Source organism: Tachypleus tridentatus, chromosome 12 (genome assembly GCF_004210375.1).
Source record: "Tachypleus tridentatus isolate NWPU-2018 chromosome 12, ASM421037v1, whole genome shotgun sequence".
NCBI classification, from domain to species: domain Eukaryota; kingdom Metazoa; phylum Arthropoda; class Merostomata; order Xiphosura; family Limulidae; genus Tachypleus; species Tachypleus tridentatus.
Genome location: NC_134836.1, coordinates 124,550,330 through 124,562,557, shown reverse-complemented (window position 1 = coordinate 124,562,557; position 12,228 = coordinate 124,550,330). Strand labels below are relative to the sequence as shown.

At 36.6% G+C, this 12,228-nt stretch overlaps 1 protein-coding gene across 1 annotated transcript in view; it reads right to left on the bottom strand.

Annotated features, from left to right (window-relative positions):
- The window catches only part of LOC143234595 (ecdysone receptor-like), a 126,627-nt gene extending 125,155 nt beyond the window's left edge, over positions 1-1,472 (bottom strand). Inside the window, exon 1 of the mRNA XM_076472051.1 lies at positions 965-1,472. The gene's annotated coding sequence lies outside the window, so the exon portion shown is untranslated. The remainder of the gene's footprint in view (positions 1-964) is intronic.
- Positions 1,473-12,228: the final 10,756 nt, after the last annotated feature.

Here is a 12,228-nt window from a genome sequence, read left to right as displayed (position 1 = left end):
CCATTGAGAGATCAAATCACATTGTTTTCACGTTCCCAGCCACCCTTATCGATTTGTCTGTCACTAAACACGAAGGTGGTTTAAAATACGAATTCACCAGGTTTTCTCCTAACAACTGACAATTCTATCAATAACCCAGTGTCGTAAGTGTTTCAACTCAAAATTATAATTTCTGGAAATTCCGCGACGCAGGAGTTCCAAATTAATGTATACAAACATATGTTCCAAATTAGTGTATACAAACATGTGTCCCAAATTAGTGTATACAAACATGTGTTCCGAATTAGTGTATGCAAACATGTGTTCCAAATTAGTGTATACAAACATGAGTTCCAAATTAATGTATACAAACATGTGTTCCAAATTAGTGTATACAAACATGTGTTCCAAATTAATGTATACAAACATGTGTTCCGAATTAGTGTATACAAACATGTGTTCCAAATTAGTGTATACAAACATGTGTTCCGAATTAGTGTATACAAACATGTGTTCCAAATTTGTGTATACAAACATGTGTTGCAAATTAGTGTATACAAACATGTGTTCCAAATTTGTGTATAGAAACACGTGTTCCAAATTTGTGTATACAAACATGTGTTCCAAATCTCCGACACATATTAACTGTTCACAAAACAATTTTACACCATCACACCGATAAATAATTGTTATGTAAATACATTCTAAAAACTTTCACGTCATCATAAAATTTATTACGAGTACACAAGTAGTTTCTACCGACTCTATTGCTATGGTAATACAGATGGGAAAAACACTTATAATTATGTATTATTTATTTCACATAGCGGCTGGTCTAAAAGATAGCTTACTTTAAATGAGTTTAACAACAATGTTTTTATTTTATTTGTATGCTTCACTTTTATTCACTAGACCCAGTAATTATAAATCCGTGACATGAATCACTGAAATTATGTTTGATTTAAAGAAAACAAACTCAACTTACCAGTTTACTAGAAGCCAACATCTACACTCCAGCCATTCAACAATTGAGGTCATGTCAAGCTACACTGACCTCTAACTCCACCCCGAATCCGAGGACAAAGTGGTCAGACACTCTGCTACCTTCTGACGTCACGCGGTCCCCCGACACAAGCGTTAAAGGGTTGAAAGTCTAGAAGCAAGTTCAACAGAATACAAATATCCCACCTTGAAACTAAACAGTACTTGAATAAATGCCTTCAAAGTATAATGTGCTAAATTTATACAGACACCAGGTGAATTGTTTCGGTTACATTTGGCCACTTATGGTAAGACGTTTCTAAAGGGTTCTGCGGCGTGTGGACAACGTCAAGGACGGGTGAATATGTCGACTGTTTCAGTCAAGACCAAGGCTGGCCAAATGCCCAGCCGCCGCGACAACCTTACCATGTGCTAATCTGTGGTATGCAATTTGCGCATGCGGGTTCGACGCCGTCACAACTGAGTTCCAAAGTGGGCCAACGCGCTCAGCTTGGAGGTTCTAAAATACACATATATATAGGCACCAAGGCAAAGTCTCTCAGACGTGCTGCCCTCTATGAGATAAAATACACTTAAACACAGAAATCAAGGAGTCTTTGATAACGTCACATGGTGTGTGTAGTATTTGAGGAGCAAAAACAGTTTTATGGTAATAACGTAGCTGTCAGTTATAAACAGTCATGGTAAAAATAGTTTTATGGTAATAACGTAGCTGTCAGTTATAAACAGTCATGGTAAAAACAACAGAAACGAAAGAAAGAAATACAAATATAACAACTTATGTGTAAATATTTATTTTATTGGACCTTACACAAAATAAGGAACGCGGTCCTCTTAGTGGTGCGTTAGAATTCTATTTATTTCTTCGATAAATTTCACGTTATAACACAACACACGAACTACAAGGGGCCGTTTTAATCTTCACAACTTGTTAGAACAAATATTAAAAGTTGTGTCTTCTCGTTATCTTCCTCAAACGTACGTGATAAAAACAAACAAACCTATCAATTAGTTTATTAACTTCAAAAAAGTAATTTCTTTTCCTACATTTGTCACTGAGAAAATAGTATAAGAAATCTTGAACTGTCCGTATGCCATAGCATGGCTTAATGATGGCTTATCTCTTACTCTGCTAATACCAGTCAGTTTCTCCAGTCACTTTACTGATTGATTCCCATATATATACTTTCAACGTGTGATTCAAAGTTACTGCCTTGCATTTCCCATCGATAAAAGTCATTGGCTAACTATTTGTTTATTACAAGTCATCCAGTCTGACCTCAGTGTCCTTAATACAACTAGAAATTGCCATCATTCCCCTTTACCTGTTTAGTAATTAATTCTCCCCCTAAATTTAATTAATATAAATATACAAACGTCCAAGTACTGACCCCTGGAGCACTGCAACAGTAACAAAGGCCTATTACGACTGAACTCCAGTGGCAACATTTTTTTTTTTTTTTGCTTTCTCCCACTAAGCCACCCTTGAACCCAGTTATCAAGTTTTGCTTTAAGGCGTTCGACTCGTAATCTAAGGGTCGCCGGTTCGAATCTTCATCGCATCAAATATGCTCTCCCTTTCAGCCGTGAGGGCGTTATAATGTGACGGTCAATCCTACTGTTCGTTGGTAACAGAGTAGCCCAAGAGATGGCGGTGGGTGGTGATGACTAGCTGTCTTCTCTCTAGTCTTACACTGCTAAATTAGGGTCGGCTAGCGCAGGTAGCCCTCGTGTAGCTTTGCTCGAAATTCACAAAACAAATGTCTAAGTACACCGAGTCCAAAACCTTTCATCATCCAAATACCAAGTCAAACCCTCAACAACAACAGAAAATTAAAATATTAGTTAAGGCGAAACTCTCCTTCAGTGAAGACATGACAGCCATCTTTTATGATACCACGTGGTTTAACGAAACACTCTTACGAATAGCTTGGGTTATCACAGTGTATTTTTTATTTTATTTTCCAATTATAGATGTAAGACTAACTAGCCTGTAGTTTCCATGACAACTCTTATCAGCCCGTTCATCAACAGAAGTAACATTAGCGATCCTCCAATCCTGAGAAATGGTTAAAGCAGTGAGGATGTTCCAGCAATGTTGTCCTGAGAAATGGTTATAACAGTGAGGATGTTCCAGCAATGTTGTACTGAGAAATGGTTAAAGCAGTGAGGATGTTCCAGCAATGTTGTCCTGAGAAATGGTTAAAGCAGTGAGGATGTTCCAGCAATGTTGTCCTGAGAAATGGTTAAAGCAGTGAGGATGTTCCAGCAATGTTGTCCTGAGAAATGGTTAAAACAGTGAGGATGTTCCAGCAATGTTGTCCTGACAAATGGTTAAAACAGTGAGGATGTTCCAGCAATGTTGTTTATGGCGCGGAACAGCCAGAAAGAAGGTCGTGGGAGGCTATTTGGCTGTTGATACTCTAGGTGCAACGGATGTGAGATGAAGTCTAAAAAATACAACCAAAAACATGCCCCCTCTCCAAAAAGAAAACAAATATTTAATTACAATTCCTATGGATCAAAAATAGTACATGCTTAATGTAAACCAACAGTAGATTGTTTAACCATCACTGATAACTTTAAAGAGAGTCAGTAAAATTGTATTGATGAATTTAATGTTGTATTTGGTTTAGAATTCTGAAGCGAAATAAAACGTGATATAATATGTCACTAACTTAACCAGAAGACATACTTACAGTAAATATTATCGAACTCTCAGGATAATTTATATAATAAAGATAAGTTATAAAGTATTATGTGCACTCAGTATTGACGAGACCTTCCGCAACACATGAAGTTGGTTAAGATACAAGAAAACGTAGAAACGGACTATGAACGGTTTATTTGTTTTTCTGAATTTCGCGCACAGCTACACGAGGGCTATCTGCGCTAGCCGTCCTTAATTTAGCAGTGTAAGACTAGAGGAAAGGCAGCTATTCATCACCACCCACTCTTGGACTACGCTTTTACCAACGAATAGTGGGATTGACCGTAACATTATACAACGCCTCCACGGCTGAAAGGGTGAGCCTGTTTCGTGCGACGGGGATTCGAACCCGCCACTTTCAGATTGCGAGTCGAGCGCCTTAACCACCTAACTATAAACGAACTACTGCTTTAAGTAATATAACACTATGTAACAAAATGTTTACTTTTTCTTGTTCCTGGACAGAAGGTGTTATTTACCAATTGCTTGTGCCTAAAGTAAATGGAAAACACCTATTTTTCTCTTCAAACTTTACTCTTATGACCTGGGTAGTGAAATTTTCAAATTTACCCATTTTCCAGAATATTCCAGGCAGATTCAGTGCTGAGTAGTTGATAGAGAAATTTCTCGAACTTACAAGAATTTTCAAGAACTTTCTAGAATGTTGTAGAATTTACGAGAATTTTCAAGAAACTTTTAGAATAATCTAGATCTTTTCATAGTAATATATATACGGGGGCTTACCACTCACAGTTTAAGTGTTTATTTGTTTTACAACATGTCACAGTTCTTAGTCTGAACCGTTTAAGTGTCTGTCTGTTTTATAACATGTCACAGATCTTACTCTGAACCGTTTAAGTGTCTGTCTGTCTGTTTTATAACATTCGTCAGCAGATGTAGAACGTGTTTAACAACATGACGTCTCGAACCTTAGACCCTTCAATTCGCAGTCCAGCACACTCAATCGCTAGAACACTGCCGGTCATAAACTACCTTGATGTGCAGTAAAAGATTATTTTACAGTAGTGTACGCATACTGTAATTAATAGTTGCAGTAACTAAGGCCTAAAAGACGAATACCGTGACTAGAGAACATCGAGACACTATTTTAATACAGCTTAATCGGGAACAGCACAAGTAAAGCAATCAATAATATGTATTAAAAAGTCTGACAAAAATAGGGCACGTTTTGACTTAAGAACCTTGACTGAAACTGACACACTACGTATAATGTTTTCTTTTCTTTTTGAATTCGCTCAAAGCTACATATGGGCTATCTGTGCTAGCCGTCCCTAATTTAGCAGTGTAAGACTAGAGGGAAGGCAGCTAGTCATCACCACCCACCGCCAACTCTTGAGCTACCCCTTTACCAACGAATAGTGGGATTGATCGTTACATTATAACATCCCCACGGCTGAAAGGGGCGAGCGTGTTTGGTGCGACCGGTATTAGAACCCGCGACCCTCAGATTACGAGTCGAACGCATGGCGAGCCGACTACTATAAAATAAACATATACGTTTCGTCGTATTTTAAATTTCTGAAATACTATGCACTTCCCGACGACGCCTGAGTAATCTTCATCCGTATCTTAAACACCATAAATATATTTAATATTAACTTAATAACTAGTTTAATACTAGCTAAAAATAAAAAGAGAGGGTAAATATTGTGTGTAATATTTTCAGAGAAACTAACAGCACATTAATCTCAGCATTTCCTGATTTGTTCTCCAAGTTAACTATAAAAGCCTCAAGCTTCTAACAAAAAAGAACAGGCATTTGAAATCTCTTCAAACAAAACGTGATCGAATAAAATTATCTTCTCCACTATCGGTAATAATATTCGTTTTATAAACTGGATTGTTTCTTTTGGTTTTTGAGTTTCGCGCAAAGCTACACGAGGGCTATCTGCTCTCGTGATAAAGTATAAATGATATTGTTGTTTTTTAATTTGTTGAACATTTCTGGATATTGCAGGTTTGGCTGATAGGAGCCATCTTGTGGCATTTTCCTTAAATGACGTACATATTAAACAAACCACTAAAATAAAACACAAATTAAAGTTGATATTGTTGAGTGAAAAATAGAATAAAAATATGTTTCTGAATTTCGCGCAAGGCAGCTAGCCATCACCACCCACCGCCAACTGTCGGGCTGCTCTTTTACCAACGAATAGGGGGATTGACCGTCACGTTATAACTCCCCCATTTCACCCACGGCTGAAAGGGGCGAGCATGTTTGGTGCGACCGGGATTCGAACCCACGACCCTCAGATTACGGGCCTTGTGAAGAAGTAGATAAGAATAAATAGAAGATATATTCAAATTGGCAAGGTTTGTCTTAGTCTGTTTTAGGCAAAGTCACACAATGCGCTCTTATCCACTGCCGGGAATCGAACCCTGAATTCTAGCGTTTTAAGTAGATAAATGTATCGCTGATACCCACGGCTGATAGCCAGAAACTACAGACTATTAATGCAATCAGAAATCTAAGGGTGTTGGAGTAATAGTTACGATTACTGAAGTTATTAATAAGTCGCGGAATGGTGTGATTAGACAAGAGTTATAGACCGCTGGAATTATTCAAAATTATGTTTGTTTGTTTTGAATTTCACCAAAGCTACACGAGGGCTAGCCGTCCCTAATTTAACAGTGTAAGACTAGAGGGAAGACACCGCCTACCAATGTTTCATATTCTACCTCATATCTCCACATAAGTCGCCGTTCTCTCTCCCCTCCACCCACCCCAAAAAAAATGAGTCAGAACTCGTCAGTTGGGCTGGACGAAAGACACGAAAGTTTCTTTGAAAAGTTAGTTTCATATACGCAGTACAATACTTTAAAAGATGCAGTTTAAAGTCCGAAAGTTGGCGAAGGTAAAAGATATACTTTAAATATATTACAAATCTTTTCAAGATTAATAAATTAAAACAGGGACTTCATTACGTTACACATATTAACACATTCTTGAATATGTAAGTCAGTAAACCCTGACAACCTTCATAAAGTTACTGTGAAGAGGCGTGGCTCAGTAGCGAGTCTAAAGACTTACTGAAATGTCCGTGGTGGGCAAAAACAGATAACCCATTTTGTACCTTTGTGCTTATAACAACAAACGTTATTTGTCGCTTTTGTAAAAAGGAAAAAAACAGCATTTTCCAACACAAAATACAATGAAATTATTACAATCTCCAAGAAGTGTATGTACCTTGTACTTAATGGCATTAAAAAACAAATGAATGTGGATTTACTTAGGACACCAGGACCACCCATGAAAAGACCTGCAATAAGTCTTACCCCAACCGATTTGAGCAATATATGACATTTTGTAACAGGTGATAATTCGTGTTCCCTAGGCAACAGTATGCAACAAAATTAAGAAGAATTCTCCACCCGTAAATAAGACCAATAAGGTTCATCAAAATAAGGCTTCCAGACATACTTGTTCAACCACCGAATACGTTAAGAAGAAAGATAATTAGACAAGTATTTATATACTAATCCATAAGATGCTGTGCTTTTACACTAAATAAGAGTGTGGACTGCATGTAAGGAGGAGTGGTAAGCTTTGGTCGTGAAAGCCTTATGATGAAGTCTTTTTCAATGCAAATTACACTTCAGGGCTATCGTCAAAATGCACGGTCATCAGATAGAGCATAAACGGACTTGGCGTCATGGACTGTAACGTTGTGTTGAGTCTTCAAAGCTGTTTTCATATAACTTACTTAATGTCTGAAAACGGGAACAAGGCAGTTTCATTCCTCACGTTACTGAGGGTTTGAAACAGAAAGTACTCATCATGACTGTTGTGGAACATTGTCTGTTTTGTTGTTCTGCTGGATATACAAGAGTTTGAATAAACGAGTTTGTTTATTAAATTGGGTAAATGTTTTTATAGCGTGATTGTTCGTGAATTTTGTAATACAAATAAATCTGTAAATAAGTGATGGAGAATTGATGTTGTGAATTATCAGGGCCATAACTATTTTTTTTAAAGTTCTGCAAGTTCGTGTTTACATCACTGATACCTCACCGTGCATCTTTGTTAAAATACAACTTACTTAAAGGATGACACATCATAGCTCTGCCATCGGCTCAAGAGTGGTATACAGGTAACCATATGGGACTGAGAATAAGAAGGTCCAGGGTTCGAGACGTGCTCAAAAAACACGCTTTTTACTGTTATTCGTGAGATTGCGGTTGGTCTTCTAGTTCGCTTGATATTGACTAGCTGCTTTCCGTCTGGTCTGTCAATTACTGATACCTATATACAGATAGCGTTGACTAGCTGCCACCCTCTAATCTGTCAATTACTGACAGTTGTATACAGATAACTTAACGTTGGGTAATAGCCTTCTCTCTAGTCTGTTAATTACTGACAGCTCTTTACAGGTAACTTGTTGGATCTCTACGGTAGAACCTAAAACAAACGAACACGTGCGCTTAGGAGAAACAGCCAAGAATACTGTTCCGGAGTGTATCCGCTTCAAAAGTAAACAAACAGTTGTTGTTTTTCTTTTCACTGTTGTTGTTGAGCGCTGAGCTATAATAACCAATCACGCGTGTCAAATTCTGATTGTTTGTGTGTGTGTTACGAGCTCTCAGACTTACCACTTAGCCAGGGGGAGATGGGGGCTCTAAAGTTTCCAGGAGTACAAGAATGTCCATGTTGACTCTCCTTAATATTAGAAATCCCAAAACTAACAGAAAGGACACTGGGAATATAACAGTGAATCATGCGAGTTTTGTTGTGTTTACTTGGAGGAAGGCATTTCAAGAGAGGCTTGGCATGGTCTGGTGGGGGTTAGAACACTCCACTAATAACCTGCTTATCGGGGTTTCATATCCCATCACCGAACATCCTCGCCCCTTTAGCCATGGACGCTACTTTGTCACGGTCAATTCCGCTATTTGTTGATATCCTAAGAATTGTCAGTGGGTGGTATACGTGGACCAGTTGCCTTCTCTCTAGTTCAACGTTTCGCAATCTCTTCGGTACCAGGGACTGGTCCGCAGCCTTCTTAAACGATCGTGGACCGCTAAAATTCTGTGTAAAAAGATTGGTGTGGACAGCTGAAACATTACACTATACGTATAATTATTATATAAATTTCTTTTTGCTGTCGTGAAAGTCAGCAAGGTGGCGTACCAGTAGTTGAGTAAAACTATTCTCTCTGTCACTTCAAAACTAGAAACAGTTAGCGCAGATGGCCCTCTAGCGTCTTTGCGCGAAATTCAGCAGATAAGCATTTTAACACTATTTAAGAAGTTTTATTTAAAATATTTGCGTCTCTTTTTCTCATCTCTCTCCATCTCCCAGATACATTACAGATGTAATACATTACACTCTACAGATACATTACAGATGTAATACATTACACTTTACAGATACATTACAGATGTAATACATTACACTTTACAGATACATTACAGATGTAATACATTACACTCTACAGATACATTACAGATGTAATACATTACACTTTACACGGTCCTTTTGATTTCGGGTAACAGAGAAATGGTTACCACTGCAAACCAGCTGTATAATTATAAACAAAATATTTTTAAAATCGTATTATATTTTCAAAATAATATATATACACGTATTTAGTTTTCACTCTTATGAAGACAAGACAAGAATCAACGCCTACCTTTTCACCAGTTACATGTACAATAAAATAAAAGTGACTGATCGATTATGACTTCTAAACATTTGATTTCATCTTTTTTCTTCTCTTGAGATGATGTGTAGGTGTTGAACAACGTATAAAGAGCATGCAGTCTATCTTCTGTCAGATGTTTGTGCGGTTGTTCTACAAACAAAGACGAACAGTCAAGTTACGATCTTTGGGACAATGTTGATTGTCATATACACGGAGTGTAACAACACGTGAATATAAACACACGAGCTGCATTGTGTTAACAATGTTTTATTCTAACTGTCAATCATTTTTTTTCCTTATTTCTACTTACCTTAAGATTACACGTCTCTATTCAAGGCAGTCCCATTCTAGGTATTTTATCATTCATGCTTGAATGTATTCGCCATTAAATCCTCATGAAAAACATATATTTCGATTTATCCAAAAGACTAAAAAAAGTGGACAAAAGCTATTTCTTTCCATTATTTTCGGATGATTTCCAGGCAAACAAATCATTTCTCACAAAAATAAAGAGAACTAGATGGGTTCCAAGAAATGGGTAAATACCAAATGAATGACAAACCTAAATGTAAAACAACTGTATGTATTACACACTTCAGGTTTACAAAAAAATCTTCTTGTATTAGAAATGACGTATGTCATCTTTAATTATATGGTGTTTTCTGCTGCTTCATTACTAAGTATTATTTAACCAATGAGTTTGTCTGTAAAGAAGACACATGGTGCTGTTACCACGTTATTCTTCTGGTGGAAATGTCGAAGGTAGGTGTCAAGACGACAAAACTGGTCCATCTTTAGGTTAGTACCATGTTTCAAGACAACAGAGAGGATCCATCTTTAGGTTAGTGTTACGTGTCAAGACAACAGAGAGGATCCATCTTTAAGTTAGTGTTACGTGTCAAGTCAACAGAGAGGATCAATCTTTAGGTTAGTGTTACGTGTTAAGATAATAAAAAGGATCCATCTTTAGGTTAGTGTTACGTGTTAAGACAATAAAGAGGGTCAATCTTTAGGTTAGTACCATGTGTCAAGACGACAGAGAGGATCCATCTTTAGGTTAGTGTTACGTGTTAAGACAACAGAGAGGATCCATCTTTAGGTTAGTGTTACGTGTTAGGACAACAGAGAGGATCCATATTTAGGATGCCTCAAAAGGAATGGACAGTATAAGTTTTAGTAGCCTAACTTATCAGTTTCATCCTATACGATGTAAGGTGAGAAACTACATTTGCAACACGTGTTTTCACTTTCAACTCCTATGAATAGTATTAACTTTGGTAAGCCTTATAGGCTGAAGGGCAGTAATGCTTTAGGTTCGTTTTAATTAGGAAAACTTATTTGAAGTACAAGAACATAAATATCTCATGGTCAAGCCAGAACGATATCTCAAACGTCACATTATGCTATCTAAAAAATCAAAATAACTTCTCAACTTCAAGACAAGAAATAACTGTGAAAAACGGAGATATCTAAAATAAAAATAAGACTCAGTTTTAAGACTAAAAGGCCTAAGAGAGGATTAAAAGAGTCCATGGATAAAGACATTTCTGTTTCACAGAAGAAACTAAATATCTGTAAGTACTTACAACACATCAGTTTTAAAAACAACAACCTGGGACAAGATTAGAGGCAAAGTAAAACGGACGTTTTAGTTTTAAGACTAAAAAGCGTGGATAGAGGAATAAATATCCCATAAAATAAAGTAAGAATTTAATTTCTAGGTCTTAAGGAAAGTTAACATTTACCCCAAAACAAAGAAACAACATTTCAGTTCTGAAAAGCTTGTTTAATCCATAAACTTTTAAAAGTAATTCTTTGATTTATTTCGAGGAAAACAATAAGTTTGACATTTTTTAAGAAACGGGACAAAACATACAAAACATCAAGTGAAACGAAAAAGACGAACCAAAAGTAAATAAATCAATAATTTGAGATACTACTAATTTCTTAGTATTTTTAACAAATTAGTTTTAAAAAATCCTCATGGTAAAATCCTTATTTTGAGGACTGCAAATTTCTTTCTAAGCAGAAAAAGAAGAAAGGTGATCTTTTTAGAACGAGCATCTCAAAAGTAGTAACATATTTGAATGTATAAACTTATGTTTATTTAAAACATTTTTAAGCAGGCTCGGTCGATTTGACCGACCACGTGGCCTCTTTATACTCGTTGAAAAGAATGCCTATACAATTTCAGTATCATGTGGGGGCATCTCAGGTTTAAGACTGCAGCAGCTAATGCTCTCACGTGCCGCCAAAACGTTGTACATATTATTTTAAGTAAATCTAATTTTACCCTCTTAAACTTGTTGCGTTTTTAATTTGATTTATTTAAATAAGTGGGGCCCCTTCCGAAAAGATACGTAAGTTATTTTGTACTTTGTACTCCAAAACAAAGTGCAAGTTAAAGTCTCAGAATCTAAAATGGCATTGGCCAGAATTAACTGAATAATAATGATAAATCACAATAATGTATTACGAAGTCAGGTTATGGATTCAAAGCCTTTTAACTCCTTATCCCTTCTTTATTGTAATATTTTTCTTCCTCTCTGTTTCTTTAACTATGTTTCTTAAAAGTTCGACTTTGAGCCAGTTGTACTAACGTTTTGTGTTCATTCATTTCTTCTTCATGTGCTAATTTACTTGTTTGTTCATGTGTTCTATTCAACCACAAACATTTAAAACGATCATTACTTGCGTGATTCGAAGTTCGTGCCATAGTGCAACTTATGTAATTAACATACTTGTAACATATTTTAGCTACAAATTTCAGGATTTACAGAACTGGTTCCCATTAAATATGCTCACCCTTTCAGCTGTGGATGCGTTATAATGTGACTTGGTCATGTTTTTTTCGATTTACCCATGTTCAAAATT